Source organism: Nymphaea colorata, chromosome 14, assembly GCF_008831285.2.
Source record: "Nymphaea colorata isolate Beijing-Zhang1983 chromosome 14, ASM883128v2, whole genome shotgun sequence".
Classification (NCBI taxonomy): Eukaryota; Viridiplantae; Streptophyta; class Magnoliopsida; order Nymphaeales; family Nymphaeaceae; genus Nymphaea; species Nymphaea colorata.
The window spans coordinates 10,679,395-10,698,911 of record NC_045151.1 but is presented as its reverse complement, the minus strand read 5'-3'; the positions used below and the strand labels follow the sequence as shown (position 1 = coordinate 10,698,911).

The 19,517-nt window shown below is 40.0% G+C and overlaps 1 long non-coding RNA gene across 1 annotated transcript; it reads left to right on the top strand.

Annotated features, from left to right (window-relative positions):
* Positions 1–874: 874 nt before the first annotated feature.
* On the top strand, positions 875–5,153 carry LOC126409220 (uncharacterized). The gene is made up of 2 exons (XR_007572015.1): positions 875–2,222; positions 4,481–5,153. It is a non-coding gene; the product is annotated as an uncharacterized LOC126409220 (long non-coding RNA).
* The last annotated feature ends 14,364 nt before the right edge of the window (positions 5,154–19,517 follow it).

Below are 19,517 nucleotides of genomic sequence, written 5' to 3'. Positions count from 1 at the left end.
TAACCAAGTCCAAACCAATTCAGATCTGAATATGTCATCATCTCAACTGAATACAAATATGGATCTTAAGTACGATTAGATCCAAAACAAAAATTCAATGGTTATTGAAATTCAGATCAATCCAATGTGGATCCAAACATAATGATATCAACAAAAGGATCCAAATTCAAATCCAATATAAACGTGTTTCAACATAATATCCATATCCAAATATGATTTTAGTTAGTGTAGAAACACTAGGTTTATGCCACCATTGGGTCATGTATGCACAAAATAACAAAATTGCATAAACATACAAATATGTTGCTAACCATTTTTCAGTTTTCGCCAGTTCTGAGGCTCCCACTCTTGAAGTGGTTTCTAAATTCATTCCATGGCAAGTATAGAACAATAATACATTGAGAGCAACAAGGCGAATAATATATCAGAAGATCTTCAATAACATTCTATGGTATCATTTAAAACAAGGAAAACTTAATATTAAATTTTTAAACCACGAGTTTCCCTTCCCATTTTCAAAGTTATTTTCACAACCTTTTTTCTGCAATTTTGATAAGCAGGAGTGGTACCTATATGCAATTTTACATAAAAACTCTGTTTTTCATCGAAATTGTAAAACAATTTCCTAGAACCCTCTTTCAGCAATTTATAATAACTGTGGGTATCATAACGTAATTTCATATAAAATTCTAGGTTTTCACCAAAATAAACTTTCGCAAGCCTCTTTCTAAAAAAGTTTTCAGCAAAAAGGCTGCGGCATTAGTACTTAAAAAATATGACAGCTTTTTTGAAAATTATGCGAAATTGGTGGACGAAATCCGTAATTTCAATTTAAGTTTATAAAATCCCTCAACTCATGTTTTCTTCATTTTTCTCGCTCGATACTCTCTCTCCTCTCGCGAGAGCCCTTTGCTAGAGTTTCGCCCGCCGCACCTCCGCCACCTCTGGCCGATTTACGCCATTATCGCGAGGAGATGCTCCTGCCACTTCAGAGAATGACCCTGCTTCTTCCGGCAAGCAGCGAGCAGATGAAACCCCTCTGCTCGTTCTCAGAGAACCCGCACTCTGCTCCCTCTGCTCATCCCTTTCCTCTGCCGGCAGCCACTTCTCCCGTAAGTGAGAGGCCCACCGCCGGCCATGGTGGTGGCCGTTCCCCTTTCGAGTAGGGTCTCTGCTCAAGCATAAAAAAAAAGGGAAAAACAGTAGAGGTAAACTCCCTCTCTCATAATGTGCGTGCTACCAAGCCAGACCCTCGATGAGGGTTCTAATATCCTTTTTTTTTTTTTTGAGTCTGCTACCAGAATTCTGGACAGGGGTGTTTCTTCCCTTCGTCGATGTTCTTTTCAAGATCTGAAATTTATGTACCTCTGTCGAAGGTTCTTACAGAACAATCAGGACCTGTGACTAGCGGGTGAAAAAACTTTGTTTCAACAGTTAATCACGCTCTGGTCAAGAGGACGACTCTGTTCTCTGTCTCTCGCAGGGATACAAAAGAACAACTATGGAACAGATCGCTATATAGTATCTTGAATCAATCAGGAAACTAGCATGCTTTATGCATTCATGTCTAATTTTCAGTCGCTTTGATATTCATGAAAGATGTTCAAAAACAGCATGATATGTGCATCACATGCACCATAGGGTTCGGATTTCACTTACAGGAAATTCTACAAACAAGGCTCTGATACCAATGTTGGCACTTTGATGTTCAGCCCAAGATCTCTATGCACAAGTTTTTACTCAACTTAATCCTGCACAACAACAAAAATGGGAGAGAGGAAAAAAAGGAAACAAGAACAGATATTTTCATGGGTTTGCTTCTAGGAGGCGTAGACTTGGTTAATCATGTTGATCAACCCTATGCAGAGGATAAGTTGGGCTTTTATAAACCGCCTCCTAGGTTTTCCCAATGCCCAGCAACGGATGGTTCCAGCCAAAGAGATTAATTTTCTCAATTAATGGGCAGTTTTTTTATTTAATCATGTAACTGTAATAGGGCCATCTTGCAATTACAAGATGTAGAGATAGGGCTCAGACACATATGTGGGTTTTGCATGTGTCCACCCCCATGGATGGATAGAGGGTCTTCAAATTCATGCATCTTTCAAGTACCTGCCCATGGAAACCAGCGGACGCACACGTGACATGATTCGAATGAGTTGCAGATTGTGTTATCCCTCATCAGTCTTCAAGTTGCTACTGCCTACTGCTACTAAGCTTTTGTAAGAGTTGTGTGTGTGTGTGTGCCTCCTCCCTTAGTGAACTTTTCAATGCTTTCTCTATGTTAGGAGTAACATGTTAACATAATAACATGAAATTTTATTCAAAATATTTACAGTAGAATTTTTTTTCCAATGTTAGGAGTAACATGTTATCAAATTCTTTTGTGATGTTATTGACCAAGGTAATGTTATGTTGCAAAGTCATGCGGGTTCCAGCATGAGTGTACGTACCATAGCCAGTGCAGGTGCAGACATAATAAATTTTAAAAGAGTGGGTACCAGGGGTGGAGCCAATAAATTCTCGTTAAGGGACACTAGTTATAAAATTTTAAATTTTTAAGAAGCAAAAATATGTAAACAAGAACATCTTTCCTGAAATATCTATATGAGAATATGAATTTTTATCGGTCTGTGAGAATACGAATTTTTTGTGGGTCCGTATGGGCAATTATCTGCACATTACCCATACCTGCCTCCGCCCTTGGTGAGTACAGAATTGTAATAGGGCCCATGTATATGTGTGTATGGGAAAAATGCTTCGTAATACAATTAGGCTAGCTAAATACGCAATTCCTATTGCGTTGTGATACTTCTTTTTTTTTTCCTCTATCTGTTTAAATCAAAAAATAAAAATAACAAATATTGGCTATGACCAAATTAAAAGATGCCAAACCTCTTTCTTTCTCTCTCCAACTCTTTTCTACTACTATTCTGTTGGTTTATACTCCCCTATTTCCCTTAAGAACCCCATCGGCTTAGAAGCAGAGTTCCCCCAAACGAGAAAAGTAACAGTCACAGACGAGGGAGACGACATAGCTATCAAGGGCAGAGTCAAAAAAATTTCATGAGAAGGCCCGAAATATAGTTTCAAAAATTTAACAGGCACGAAAATATAATTTTTCAAAAGTTTTATATAGGATAAATGAACTTTTTAAAAATCTACATGTAATTTAAAAAAAAAATTGGGTGGGGGACCCGGCCCTCTGCAGGCCCCCATTGGCTCTACCCCCGTTATCTACCTCGAGATCTCTCTCTCTCTCTCTCTCTCTCTCTCTCTCTCTATATATATATATATATATATATATATATATATATATATATATATATATATATATATATATATATATATATATATATATATATATATAACCACAAGGGGCCCCTTACGAAAATTTGCAGTGGATGATGTAGGCGGTAAGTCAAATTTGGTTTTTGATATACCACTGAACAAAAGGGGGGATGGAGGTCACTGTAGATTGGGATTTTTTTTAGAATATGAATTTATAAATAAGTACATATTGTTGGTTCTAATAGGTGGCTGGCATGTGAAACCATACATGCTGACATTCCCGAAGACCGAATTGATTAGAGTTTGCATCCTGGCGAGCAGATTTTAGTATGACTGATTCATTGCTTTCTTTTTCGTTTAGATGATGAGTAGCTTTAAATAGTTGATTTATTGTTTGTAGTGAAATTGTTAAGTCATATGATAGACTAATTATGAATTTCGATATTTGTAGCCGGTTTGTCTTTGCTTAGATCCTTCAAGAATGGAACCTCAAATAAGAGAGTGAATCTCCCTCGAGGCAATAGAAAAATTTATTATAAGGAAGAAGAAAATCAAGTGTTTAATAAACAGTGGTGAAGAAATAAGTTTAGTTTAAGTACGTCAATAAAGTCAGGCCTTATTGTGTGTTAGTATTGTGTTATCAATGATCTTCTTGCTGATCGCGTAAATATTGATTGAATTGTCTCAATATTACTATAGATCTGCTCATTGATCCATTAGGAGTCACTACTTAAGTAAGGTACTTAAGTATTTTCCTTTTCAGCTAAGCGTGATAGAATTACCTGTGCTTCAGTTGGTTGATGCCCTTAAAAAAGAACTCTTAAAAGAATAAAAACACTTGTTGCTGACCGAAAAAACATTGATTCTACCACTGGCCATACTTACATGTTCGTGTCCCTTCAAATTTAAATTTTTTATATTTGGTGCCCTTTAGCTAGAATTTTCTTGCTCTGCCTCTGTAACAACTATATAAGAAACGAGAAATGGACTTGTTTGCTTTTTTGTATTGTGGACATAATGGTTTGTCTAGATTTTTTTAATATGTTTATATAGTGACTCGAAGTGCTATGTATTTTCCATAATGTCATGTTCAAATTCTCATTTTTATCATTTTAAAGTGTTCTGGTTAGTGAAAGTGCTTTAAAAATGCAAATTCTCATAAAGATTTTTTTTTCAAATACTTTCCAAGTTGATACGGGTCAACCTAGACCTCCTCCTAGAAGCATGTTTGAGCACGGCGAGAGCAGTCAAGCCAGGGCTGATAAGCTTGAATTACAAGTCAAGCAAGGCACTACGGCAGTTAGTGAGAATAAACCTGGACTTAGCGCACAAACAGTGGGTGGCGAGGCGGGAGATGCAAAAGCTCTAGGTCCGGATACACCAAGAGAAGACCATAACTTTGGAGCAGATCCTACTACAGAAGGCCAAATTGAAAGTGTTACCTCCGGTTTAGGCCTAGTCCAACCTAGTGTCGGTCAAGATCCAAGTCTTTAGAGGCAGTCTAAGGCGAGCATAGGTAGGAGTCTCGGCTGGCCTTGACTTAGCCGAAGTAGGCCGAGCTGGTTCATGGGAAATCCAAAGTCTACACGGCAACCCAGACAAGTCCCCCACATTGCGCCTCACAAGCGCAAGGGTTTATTCCATTAGAAGGGGCATCACGCCTAATTTTACATATTCATTTGCTTGTGCATTTTAATTCAAGTTGTGTGGACCAAGAAAGATTGCATCTCGAGTCATTTGCTTTGAGTAGTAGTGAACCGGTTCGATCCATCTGTGAACCGAGTCACTTAGGAGATTATTTAAACATTGTGTAATTTGAATTCCGCATGCAATTCGAGAAATAAGATTTCATTTGAGTCCTAGCACTCTCTCTCCTCTCGTCTCCTCTCTCTCTCTCTCGCCCCTCTCTTCCTCTTCTTAATCCCCTCTCACTCGTCGGCGGCGGCTGGCCCCTTTCTCCCTCACGCATCTCTCTTAGAACCCGACGGTCTTTCCTCCATCTTCTCCCATTTCGTGGTCACTTCCTCAACCCCCTCGACCGACGGCTTGGTGGCTGAAGAATCCAAGGTGTGCCTCGGCCCTTGCGTCTTCATCAAACCATGGATTCCCCACTTCAATTCCGGCGAACAACGGTGCAGCCTTCATACACCACAAGTGGAGGTTAGAGGCCAGATTCGTCCAAGGGAAGGCTGCAACTCCTCACGGTTGGCAACATACGACAACATCAGCATTTTAGAGGTTAGTACGTTGGAATCATAGGTTGAAATTGTGCAACATTGTTGTGTTAATTTAGGTCAAAGTTCGGCCAACGAATTGGATTGAATACCACGGTCTCAGCTGTGAGTTTCAGCCTAATTCCACGGTAGAAACTCCTCCTAAACTAGCTCTTACGAGTCACAAGGGATATCTTAGGTTTCTTGTATGTTTCCTTGAAGATTGCTATTGATTTGCGGGTAATATTTGGTTCAAAAGGGGTTAAGAACCATTCTCGTGTTCTACCTGAATTCTCACCAGAAAAACAGAAAAGAAAGGTAGAAAAATCAGTGAAAAAGGGCAGAAAAAGAAAAGAAAAGAAAAGCCCACAAAAAAGAAAAAGAAAGAAAGAATTCCGGTTGAAACTGAGTTAGAATCGGTTTGGTTAGTGCTGACCAGAATTTTTGAATTTCCCAGCCATCGCTGCCATATTTCCGGCATTCATTTGGGACTTCCTGCCAACCTTCCTGCCGTGGACACATCTGCCCTTCGACCAGCATAGGAGCATCAACATTTGGTAGGGGCAATCTTGGGGATTCATGTGGCAAGAGAAGGACACGCCTAGGGTTTCTCTGTTCCTAGTGACCGGGCGCACATTTGGGACATTTGGCCTCAAGTCACATTTGGTAAGGGTAATTCTTACTTGACCGTCTACATTTCTTCACCCTTTGTTTGGGACACGTGGCCAGCATCCAAGAGAGTGGCCAAGCCACCTCACGAGACAAGGACTCCCACATTTGGTAGGAGTCCTCACCCGCACACCACCTCTCCACATTTGGGCGAGAGGTGGGCCGCGCGCCCTCCTTGCTCCACATTTGTTGGAGTCGTCTTTCCTAGATCAGTCTCCTCCTCCCTTTGGACTCAGCCAACTCGAGCCACCTGTCCTCGCCAACATACATTTGCTTCTAAGCCGACCCCCAAGCATCCCTACCTAACCCACCGGAAGGAGAGTCCACATCTGGAATTAAGTCCAATCGTGCGTCCCTATTAGCCTACATTTGGTATCCCTTCCTAGTTGTCATTTCCCTTAGCCTATCTCATGCAATTCATCCATTTCCTACCCAATCCATAATCCCAATTTTACCCTTAAGCTTGCGTGTTATCACCTAGCCTACCCATACCCGACCTACCTCCACTAAGCCTAGACCTAGTCAACTAGACCTGAGTTACTTAAACCTCGTCAAATCTAACCAAGCTCATTGGAACTAAACCTACCCTAGCCGGCCACACCATGGTTCAGTCTAAGCTCTACTCAAATCTAACCTAGCAGCTTGGCAACCTCCGCAGCAAAAGGCATCGGCCGCTGTCGGATATTGGACAGGTGGCCTTCCGTGGCACTTCAGAACCACCAGCAGCCGATTATTGCGGCAGCACCAATTGGCCTTCTCCAACATTGGTTTTCTCATTTCCTATTGTTGTAATACCCGGTTGGTATTTATCCCTCTCTTTTGTTGGTAAACCAAGCTAGCCTTGGTAAGGTACGTGTTCTCTACTTCCCTACTGACCCAGTTTAAAGGAGTGATTCTTCGTCTTCGTTTAGTGTTTGCATTTCGGTTTTAGTGTTCTTGTAGTTTTCCGGTGGCTATTGGCCTAAGACCCGACTGCGAAACACTAGCTTTTCCATTGGCTTTATTTCTAGTGATTGATGCATCTTTTTATTTCCAGTAGAGTAGTTTGATTCATTTGTGTTTGTTTGGCCTCACACACGTTAGCATATTTTGTAGTAGGATTCAGCCTTGGGATTTGGGTTTACACGCCCCTGTATCCACTTACATAGGGAAGTTTAGTACCAGGATATCAGTCCGGCCCGGTAGAGTCATTGTCTTATTGCCTTCTCTAGGTTTGTTTTAGGTGCCCTCAAGAGATCTTGGGGATAGGATCGGCTGTAGGAAAGCGTGTAGCCCTACTGCGGAGCAACGTCCTACCAATTTGGTTTCAGAGCCGTCTTGAGGTGCAGCAGATAGATTTTTCATATTTGGCTTTTGGATTCTAGTTGCAGATTTCAGCTTTTAGTAGTTCAGTTTTGGTGTTACAGTTGATTTCAGATTCGGTTTTTTGTTTAAATCAAACATCTTTGATTTCGGTTTTGAATACTTTAGCTGAGCAGTGTTCTTTCTAGTTTAAGTTGAGTTGTTATTATCTGTGTTTTGTGGGATTTACAACCTATCCCACATGACGAGGAGAGGCAAGCAACCCGTGGCACCAGAAGTAATCGAACTGGAAGAACACAGTTCAAGCCACGATGAGCGATCCACGTTGGAAGCAGAGGCTCATGCCATAGGACGCATGGTTCACATTGAGAACGAGATGTTACAGATGCGTCAAGAAATGGGAGAATAGAAGAAGAAGCTGGATAAGTTGAATGAGATAGACGTTCTCAAGGAGATAATCAAGTCAATGTCTATCAACCTTGAAGCCAGAAGACAAGTCCCATATGATCATCCACCCAGTCCTGACAAGGGAAAGGGCATCTTAGGAGGAAACCCTAGACCTGATCCCCATGCCCAAGCAACACACATGGGCACTAATAGTGTAGGAACTAGAATATATGAGGGACAACCAAGTTTAATAGATTACGAAAATCGAGAGCTGCAACGAGCTCAAGGAGAGCCTCACAAAGAATCGTAACAACCCCCACCCATGGGTCAACATAGCAGGAACCAACGTAGGATGGAAGAAGAAGAATGGAAAGATTATAGAGAGTATAGAGAAGGACAGAATAGACAACCATATATTCCGAGAACCCCATTAGTGAAGATAGATTTTCCTCGCTTCAATGGCAAAGAGGCGCAAGATTGGATCTTCCAAGTGGAAAAGTATTTCATGTGTCAAATGATTCCTGAGCATGAATGGATTCAAACAGCATCCCTACACTTTGAAGGTGAAGCTAAGAGATGGTGGAGATGGAAAAAGCAAAACCAACCAGTAACTGATTGGGATGATTTCACGGAGTCCGCCCAATATAGGTTTGGCGAGTCCATGTATGTGGATTACGACATAGAATTGAAAAACCTCAAGCAAACCACGTCTGTGCAAGACTATCAAGGTGAATTTGAGAAACTTGCTAGTATGGTGTCTTGGACTCCTAAGTCACTCATAGCAGCATTCATAGGAGGATTGAAACAGGAGATCCAAATCAGTATGCGTACTGAAAAGTGTACAAACTTGGTTGAATGTTTCGCCAAAGCACATATTATTGAAGAAAAAAAGAAAAAGAAAATGGCTTTGAAGAAGATCCCAAGATATCCAGAACCAAGTAGGCCAAGGCCTAACCCACCTAGGAATCCCCCTCCACTGGCTAGGAGAGAAGAGCCTAGACCCTCACACTGAGACCGAATCCCTACTACCTACATTAGTAGGCAAGACCGGGAGAGATGATCGCTAAGGGGTTGTACTTTTATTGTAAGGATAAATATGAGAGGTGACATAAATGCAAGAAGCTTCAACTTTTTGAAGTCATTGAAGATAGCTCCGATGAGGAGGAGCAGCCCCCTACACCAGCAATTGATCCAGCCGCTCAAGAAGTAGAGGATGCATCAGAGTCTATAGGTAACGTTGACAGTGTATGCCATTTATTAGGTGATCCTGATAAGCCTAATGCCATGTGAGTTTTGGGAAGGCTTAGTGGACGACGTGTGCTAGTCTTATTAGACTCAGGAGCTACTCACAACTTCGTGAGTGAAGATGTGGCCAAAGAGCTTGATTGCGAGAAGGAAGAACAGCCACCATTAAAGGTCTTAGTGGCCAACGGGGCCAGCCTATCATGCAACAATAAGTGCACTAATGTGGAATTAGTGCTGCACAAGGTGCCATTCAAGGTAGACTTGTTAGTAGTACCCTTGAGCAGCGTGGATGTTGTCCTTGGGGTACATGGTTAGAAATTTTATGAATGATTTCATGGGACTTCGCTAGAATGACCATGAAATTTCCTAAAGAGGGTGGCGATGGACAAGTTACCCTCAAAGCTGTTAATTCGACGGTGGAGCTAAAAGCAGCCATTACGGGTCTTACTGTGCAACAACCAGCCTTATGGCTTGTGTCAGTAGCAAAGGATGTGGCAGTTGAGGAGAAAATTGAAGAGGTGATACCAAGTGAGATACAAATAGTGTTGGGCAATTACAGTGATATCTTTGAGGAACCCAAAGGGTTGCCCCCTCAACAAACTTATGACCACCCCATTGTACTGACTAATGGGGCAGAACCAGTGAGTGTGAGACCTTATCATTATGGATACGCACAAAAAGCAGAAATAAAAAGACTAGTTAAGGAAATGAAGGAATCGGGCATTATTAGGTCTAGTTCTAGTCCTTTCTCTTCATCTGTACTCCTCGTGAAGAAGAAAGATAACACATGGAGGTTTTGTGTAGATTACAAAGCTCTAAATGATGTCACAGTCAAAAACTGCCATCCTATACCGGTCATTGATGAACTGCTTGATGAGTTGAAAGGAGTGTCTATATTTTCTAAATTTGTCCTCAAAGCTGGATATCACCAAATTCGAATGGATGAAAGGGACATATCTAAGATGGCGTTCAGAACCCACGATGGTCACTACGAGTTCCTAGTCATGCCTTTTGGGCTGACCAATGCCCCAGCTACATTCCAAAGATGCATAAATGACATCTTTTGTCGATACCTCAGGAGCTTTGTGTTAGTATTCTTTGATGACATCCTAGTCTATAGTAAGGATGTGTGTGAGCATGCTGAGCATCTTAGGATCATCTTGCAAGTAATAAGGGAGCATACCTTATTCGTCAAGAGGTCCAAATGTAGTTCTGGACAATCATCGATCGGTTACTTGGAACACATTGTGTCCAAAGATGGTGTGGGAGCAGACCCTGAAAAGTTAATTGCCATGGAGCAGTGGCCTCTTCCAAAGGACCCTCAAGAACTAAGAAGATTCCTTGGGTTGGCAGGTGTTAACACCCCAAATTTTTCCACATCAAAATTGAAGCAATGTGAAAATTTCACAAAAGAATTGTGAAAATTTGCAATTTCAAAGCCAATTTCGAATCTAAAGAACCATTAGATTCAAATCGTGAATTTAACCCGATATGCGAATCCCAATGCAGGATTACGAGTCCAAATTCAATTGCAAATGTCATTTGAAATCCAAATCCAATTGCAAAATGTAAATTTTGACTTAGATCCAAGAATTGGATCTAATTCAGTCTAAAATGCTACGTGGGACCCACGTGTGGGCCCCACCTAGCCCGTGTGGTCAAGAGCTCCCCCAGCGACCATGCCCCCTCCATGTCAAAAAAATAATAAATAAATATTTTCTCTCAAATTAATTGAAGAAAAGTCATTTTCAAGAAGAAATAAAGGAGAAACCTAGGAAAAGAGAGACATTTATGTCTCTCTCTCCTCTTTAACCAGGTCCTCCTTAAAGAAAAAAATCATTTTCAAGGAAGCAACTACTAGACTGGTCAAACTCACCTAACCTACTTAATCCAAGTAGGTTTGACCCGAGTGCACTCAAATGTGGTGCCAATTCCAGCTAGGTTTGGTCACCATGGGCTCAACACAGTCAAAACGTAAGTCTGTCCCATGATCCAATTAATGGACGAAAATAGACCTTGACCGAACCAAACCCACTTTGACTAAACTCAGTCAAAGTACAATTTAGCTCAATTAAGAGCTTTCTTGATCCAAATTTATCAAATTACCTCAAATAAAGTCAAACTACTTGCAAATGAGCTTTGACTTTGGTCAATTGGTCAAAATTGATCAATTTAGACAATTTTGCCCTTCTGCGGTCAACTCAAGATTAAAAAGCCTAAAATGGTTTATGAAAGGCAAATAAACATTTGAATTTGTCAAATGCATGAATCAAATACCAAATTTAAATTGAATTTCTCAAGTGAAAGTTTGATTCAGTTGAAATCCATTTTCAATCAAGTTTTGGACGAAAATACTATTTTCGAACCAAATTTGATAAAATTTTTAAATTTTATTAAAATTTAAATTTAATTATCATAATTCAATGGCATTTGGAGCTTAGTAACTAGGTTTTAACCTTATAAGCTTGATTTCAAACAAAAAATAAATAAATAGTACAAAATAAGGGCAAAACCCTGTGTAAGGGCATTTTCGTCCAAAATTTTGGTCAAAATGGTCACCTAGGTCTGAACCCATGTTGACCGAACCTAGCCCAACCCACCTAGCTTGTGAAAATGGGCTGAGAAATAGTCAATTAGAGCCTTTAAAGTCTATTTAACTCATTTTACAAGTCCCCAAGGTCTTAAGCAAGTTCCCAAGGTGAGTTAAGAAGGTGGTTGAACCCACCTACTCCTCTATATAAACCTCCCCTTGGCCACCAGGGGGGGAGACGAAATTTTGGAGCATTCTATCAAATTGCTGCAGCCAAAGAGCTATGAGGGAGAAGCCAAGGAAGAGAGAAGAGGTTCGTCCAAGCCCCCTTCCCCTTTTTCTCCCATTCTCTTCTTCACTTTCTTCTATTCTCCCCATTGATTTTGCTAAGTTAGGGTGCTTAAGTGAACCCTTACTTAGGATTTTCGTGGTGAGAAGCCCTCTTTACCACTCCAAATTCCAGCAAGCAAGCTATTTCTTATTCTAGCTTTGCTAAGCTTGAATCCACGGTTGGATTCTTGCTTAGGATTGCTTGAGTTAGAAAACAAGTGAAGACGAAGGACAAACATCAAGACCGACCACAAGGTAGGTGATCTTAACTCACTTCTCTTCTACTTTAGCTTATTATTGATTTATTTTAATTCCAGCAATTCGTGGGAGGGTTTATTTTCATTTGCTTACGGCTGGGAATGATGTCCAGCTAAGGGAAACCTACGCTTCAATGTACATGTTAATGCATAATGCATGCATATGTCGGTTTTTCTTAAATATGAACCCAAGTATCAAATTTTGAAATGGGCCCCAAGGCCACGTCCCTTTCAAAGGAATCAACTTAATAACATTTTGAATTCCCTACTATGAGAGAATCCCATGGTTAGAGAGTGATTTTGCTACATCACGTATGATGAAAATGCCTATAAGGGATGGATACATTTTTATGAATGTGATCCACCATTGCATGGCGAAATGATGATGAATAAGCTTGAGTATTGCTTTATTTTCTTTCTTATTCACAGTCATTTTGATTCATGTTTTTCAATTTAATTAATCAAGGGTAGTAGGAAAGATTTGAAACAAGTTTTCAATCTTCGTACATAAAAGAACCCAGCCATGAATCATCATGATTCATGAGTCATGCGGTCCCTTGATAAAATTTCATTTTGAAAAGTAAGGTACGTATATGTATACATTGTTATATATGTACATATATGTATCTGATTTCTTGTCAAAAATTACATTCCTCCCTTAAAATCAGGTTGGAACATGTTTTCAAATCGGTTTTTAAGGAAATGGGCCATTTTTATTGATTTTCTTAGTGCAAGACTATGAATCATTTTCATTTCATTTTTACTCAATTTCAGCAAATCCATACGTAAGATGTATGTATGTTGTTGAAATCAGATCATATTTCATAGGAATTGGTTTAAGAATGTCAGAGTTTACATATTTGAAATACCAACTATCCTAGAATCATCCAAAAGAGTTGACGATCTCATTACTATCAAATCTGGAATTTGAAACTATTTGAAAGACTTGTCATTTCCATCTAAGAAACAACATATTTATTAGAATCAATGTCGACAATTTTCAGCTATTTAAATCAACACAATGTCTGATTTTTAGCTATTTTGAGACAAAAGTGGATGTCCTCCACGTCTCCCATCCATTTCAAAGATTTAACTTGACATCATTTATATATTTTCACCATTTTGATAATTTTATGTCAAGCCTCAAGCTTATGGACTACATCTCTAATTCATGTGCTTAATCATATAATGAGCACATATAGAGAAAGTCCTACATTTTGATCAATCTTCATGCATACATTGTATGACGTGCAATACGGACTTTGAGAGATTATGAGGGAGTGAAGAATGTATGTTTCATATGAATGAATCTTGAGGGATTATGAGAAAGAGAAGAATGAATATTCCATATAGTTTTCATTCTCGTTTCATGCATTCACTTTCACTCAAAATCAATGGCACCACATGCACATTCTCAAGAAATTAAGTGATTCAAATTTAAGTTGCAAAAAATGACCAAGTCATATTGCAATGAGAATTTGTAAACTTCACTTAACTTTAAAAGAAAACACAAGCAATGCATTCATAATCTTTTGGCCAAAGTGCATTTGAAAAACAACATGTTTTCTAACAATTTGGAACCTATGTTCTTTCAAAAGAATGAATTCTACAAATCACATGATTTGACAAAAGAAGAGTTCAAAATCAATTTTTATCATGAGATGATCATCATCATCTAGAGTTCACAACAAAGAACTCAATTCCAAATCTTCAAAAATCCTCAAGAATTATGTGTTTCAAATAACACCAAAACAAAGGTTTTTAAACCAACTTGAAAACCCCCAATATTCAAATTCATTTATTCAAAAAAAAATGAATTTCGGTTCTTGAATCCAAAACCTCAATGCATAAGCATATAGGACTTACATCAATAACTCGTATATGATCCAAATGATCCTTAGTCCTTGGTCTAATTACCACTGTTAAAGGCGGCAGGAACGGTTGGACCTCGTACCGACGAGCGGATCCCTTTCTCTTGAAAATTTTCTCAAAACCCCAATTTTAATAGAATTTTGCTGACTCGCATTTCGACCTCCTTGAAAAAGGAGTGGGGCTGCACACAGATGGCACACCCGGTGGGACCCGTCATTGTTTGTCTAAAGACTTATTTGGATCATATATGAGTTATTTTCACCAATGTCGGACATCAATTGCACAAAAAAAAAATTTGCAAAAATGCATACCGACATCATGTAGTGTACATTGAGGAGATTTCATGAACCTTATTCATTTCAATTTATCCTACCCCTCCTCAATTTAAGGATTGTATGCAGCCCATGTATGCTCTCAAAATTTCAAATCCATCTCTTAGGAATGTATGCAATAGAACCATCTATTTTGCATCTTCTCATGAATTTTGAAAAACAAATCCTTACCTATATCATATCCCGGTCATCATGTTGCCGGGCTATTTCTTGGACATTAGTCCAAGATATAGCCTTACAACTGGACCACCCAATTGGACTGAGAAGTCCCCCCATTAGTACCGAAACGGACAATAGTCCCGGTATATCGATGGGTGAACAAGGAGAAATGGAGAGCCCAAATCTAGAAAACCCTTGGAGGAGTCAATGCTAGTACCATAAATTTGGTATATAGGTATACCATAAATTTTGGATAAATAAAGAACCATTTACCCATTTATTTTCCATAGGTTCCAAGACCAATTTTCAAAATAATGCATATAGGCAAGAGTCCTAGGAATTGCATTATCAATTTTTCATTAACTGCTTGTTTGGACGCATGTGATGTTTTACTTTGCCCCTAAGTCCATGTCCAAACCCAATGTCAAAACTCTTCTCGAGTCTTTATTGGGTCAATTCATGTCAAAATCTAATACCTTCTCTTGTCTAGATGGACTCAGAAAGTATCTTCCCATATGACCACATCCTATTCAGGTCATGTCAAGGCCGATCCGGACTTCGCATCATCCCAAGTGGAGTCTACCTACCTCAGTGGTATCTTTCATGGTACCCAACTTTTCGGTGTATGTTTCCGGATCACTTAGAGGATTGCGGTCTTGAAGAAGCAGTCAGTCTTGCCATACAACCTATCAATGGCAATCTAATCCATGCAATTGCTGAAAGATGGAACCCAAGGACCAACACATTCTGGTTTCCATGGGGTGAAATGACAATCACTCTTGATGAGTTCTCCAACATTATGGGTTTGCCAGAACCAAAAGGTGACCCAAGAGGTCCAATTGAAGACCAGTTCCTTGTAAACCAAGGTCAAGTCAAAACTCTAGAAGTGATTCGTAAACTCATAGGGAAAAGGAGTTGGCATTTTCTAGAGAAAGATGGACATCAATATCTTCAACTACAAGAGCTTGGTGAAACATACTCCCAATTTGTCAACCCTGCGTCACTATCTAGAAGTGTTGCAGACAAGTACAAAAACTCCATGGTGACTTGTACCGTGGGTCTTATCTTCTTCAATAATGAAGAACACATAATGGATTTCTGCATAGCTCGCCTCTTCAGGAAATGGGGGCATGTCAAAGTCCGTCACATTTCCATAACAATGGCAGCCTTGGCATTCCTTTACAGAGGGTTGGCCAAATTTTCAATTGGAGATGCAGACTCGATAGAAGGATGTGTCTTTGCACTACAAGCATGGTTCTACAAACATGTGGGGCCACAATCATGTCATTTTCAAAACACAGACGGTCAGTTATCCAGTATGGAGCACTACCGCAGAAAGATGGAGGAAGTTGATGACTCCACCATCATTTGGGACTTCTTTGATCGAGAGGTCATCAAGTCAAGATACACTTACAACCCAGTCAGAGGAAGTCTTCTATTGGGACCGTTTTTCATAATTGAATATCATCCAGAGCGTTGCCTCAGGCAATTCTCACTGCGTCAGAGGAAGGCATATCCAATTGAATCGGAAGGAGCCATTGTGGAGTGTGAACTAGACACTGAAGAGTGGTCCGGGATATACACCTATGCCCAGCAATGTTGGGAATCATTTGCTCACTTGTATCTTGTCCTTGGTCCAGGAATGGGTCCCGAATATGTAAAATGGTGGGATGAAGTCCGCCCATCTATCCTTCTGTCCTAGATTGTCATGTCTAGTTCATTGTCATTAAGCCAAAATTTGTCAAGTTTTGTCAAGTTATGTTAAACTTTGTCAAGTTATGTTAAACTTTGTCAAGTTTTGTCATTCTCATCTTTCTTTTAATATGTAATCAAAATTTGTCATCTCTCATCAATTCACATCCTAACATTTTCAATTTTTCTTCTTGCAAGGTAAACATTCGCTTTATGGTTGAAACCAGAAGCCAAAGCAGGAGAAGGAGTGAAATGGAGCTTGATCAACCTTTTATAGGAGACAGGGGAGAAGAATCCTCCTCAGAAACACCTCCCAAGCTGGAAATAAATGACCCGGAATTTGAGGAATACAGAAGATTCCGAAAATACATGATCATGTTCAATAAAGAACAAGCGTAGGCAGAAAAAGCCAAAAAGAAAGGGAAGAAAACAAGAAAGTACTCATCAAGCAGTTCAGACTCTTCTGAAGACGCTACAACAGAATCTAGTAGTGAGGAAGAACCGAAAACTCCCAAGAAAAAGAAGAATGGAGAATCCTGGAAAACAAAAATCCAGGAAGTTGAAAAGAAGCTAAATGCAGTACAACTTAAAGGCAAGAACAAGAGGAATTTCACTTGCGAAGATTTCTACGAAAGCTTCGAAAATGACAAACATATAAAAAACTTGCCCAAGAAATTTATCAAATTTGATGGCCATGGAGACCCAAAGGCACATTTGGCCATGTTCTTTGCTGAATACTATAAATTCCGCCACAATCATAGGGCCCTCTTTCGATGTTTCCCTAGAAGCCTAGAAGGAATTGCAGGACAATGGTATCGGGAACACATCAACCCAGTGGAATTGAAAAATTTTGACATGTTAATCAACCTTTTCATCGAAAGGTTCATTCAAAACGTTGAAACTGCACCAACGATCACCACATTATGCTATCTAAAACAGAGGCCAGGTGAAAAGGTGAGAGATTTTATTCAGAGGTGGAGGTCTTCTTGCAACAAGATGAGAGACCCAATCTCTCAATCCCATGCACTGGGATTGATCGTACACAATTTGACACAACCATTAAGGAGCCTCATTTCCAATGCTCCAATCAAGTCTTTCATCGATCTCACTGAGAGGGCAGAATGCATTGAAGCAGGAATTGAGAATGGAGCTTTTGATGCTGTCATCCCGGTAAAAGTAAGGGAAGATACAAAGAAGAATAGCAGAAGTCAGAATGCTCCAGCCAACATCGTGGCCAACGCTGCAGCCTTCAAGAAAGAAAAGTCTGAATATCCCAAGAATAAAGGGGTAATGGACAGAGCTAGTGGCAGTAGTAGTGGCACCAAAAACAAACATCCTGGATGGGGGTACGATAAAAAATTCACCCCGTTACAACAAAGTTATGAAGAGGTCATGCATATGCTAATCGAAAGAGGTACTCTGTTTCTCCCAAAAGTCTCCAACCCCCCACCAATGATGGGGAAAAACAAAGAGCAATTCTGTAAATTTCATCGCGCTCCAGGACATGATACAGAAGACTGCCTTGTACTTAAAAATATTGTGCAAGATGCAGTTGACAAAGAAATAATCAAAGAGCTCAGTGAACAACCGGACATTCTCAAGAATCCTTTTCCTAAACATGGCAAAGGAATAGTTTCGATGGTTAGATTTTCAACAGGTCGTCAAATTATGGTAACAAACAAAAGGGATACAGCGTCCCTGGATTTCTTTGGATTGCTTTTCAAACATGATAAATGATCCATCAATGCACAAACTGGACTGGTTAAACAAGACCATCTGACAGAGATTGATCAGAAGTCACAAGTGTGCGACCCTAAACCATTGGAATCCATTTTCAATGAATTGGACCCCTTACCTGAAGTCAAGAAGGGAGGGTTTAGCCCTAACAGGGGTCCACAACAAACAGCTCGTGAGTTGGGCATAAGACAGGCCGACTATACTCCATCCACAATTTTCATCCATGGATATGACGAGACAGGATAACCATGCCTAGGATGCATATGTCTGGATTTGAATATTTCTGAGACGTATCATCGGGTTTTATTTCATGTGGTGGATATAGAACCCTCCTTCAACTTGTTGCTTGGCAGGCCATGGATCCATGCTACCAATGCAGTTCCCTCCACTCTACATCAGTGTGTCAAATGGACTCACAACGGGAATTCTATAACCATCTATGCAGAGGATAGGGAAAGTCGGCTTGTACACCCAATGATTTCGGTACCAACATATACAATTGAGGTACCCAGTATTCGAGTCTGCAAAGAGGAAGAAATATCTCAAAGTCTTAGCAGATTGGCCATTCAGAAACCAAAGAAACAGGTATGGGTGAAAAAGGGTACCAAACTTGAAACAAGTTACAAAAGTCATCCGTTGTTCAAGAAATTCTGCCAGAATGAGAAAGGATTGGATTTACTCATACGCCATGGCTACCAGCCATTTACTGGCCTTGGCAAACATGAAAATGGAATCTTGATACCAGTTACCTTGACAGGACAACGAGGCACTCAAGCCTTGGGGTGCCAAAGGTATGAAAAAGTGGATGTTGAGGAAGAATTCAAGCCAGTACCTTTCGTCAAGAGCAATACCATAGGCGGATGTTCACCATCAATTTGAATCAACAAATCCGCCATCATTTTGTCATTTTGTCGTCATTGTACTCAAATAGACCAAGTGTCTTCATTTTGGAATACCTTCAAAAATGCAATGACAAATGCAAATTAATTCCATATACAATGTCTCAAATTTCATCTAACTTCTTTACAATCTTTAGGATGGCATTTGAGGATCAAACATCAAAAGCTTTTAAGGAGATAAATCCAGAACTCACTGAGGCCGAATGTCCAGAGTTCATCCAAATGAGAAAGCAAGATCAACCGTCACCTCTGATTAATGATCCGATTGAGGAAATTAACATTGGCACGGAAGAGAGTCCAAAGATTTTGCAAATTGGAACAAGTCTCTCAGCAAAAGAAAGAAAAGAGTTGATAGACTTCCTCAAAAACATCAAGAAGCCTTTGTGTGGACTTATGAGGACATGCCAGGACTTGATACAAAATTAGTCGAGCATCGACTACCATTGAAACCAGAATGCAAGCCAATCAAACAAAAGTTGAGGAAACTAGACCCTCGTCTTGAGGGGCAAGTTAAGGAAGGCCTGGAAGACCTACTAAAGGCAGGGTTCATCCGAACAATCGACTATCCTGAATGGTTAGCAAACATTGTGGTAGTCCCAAAG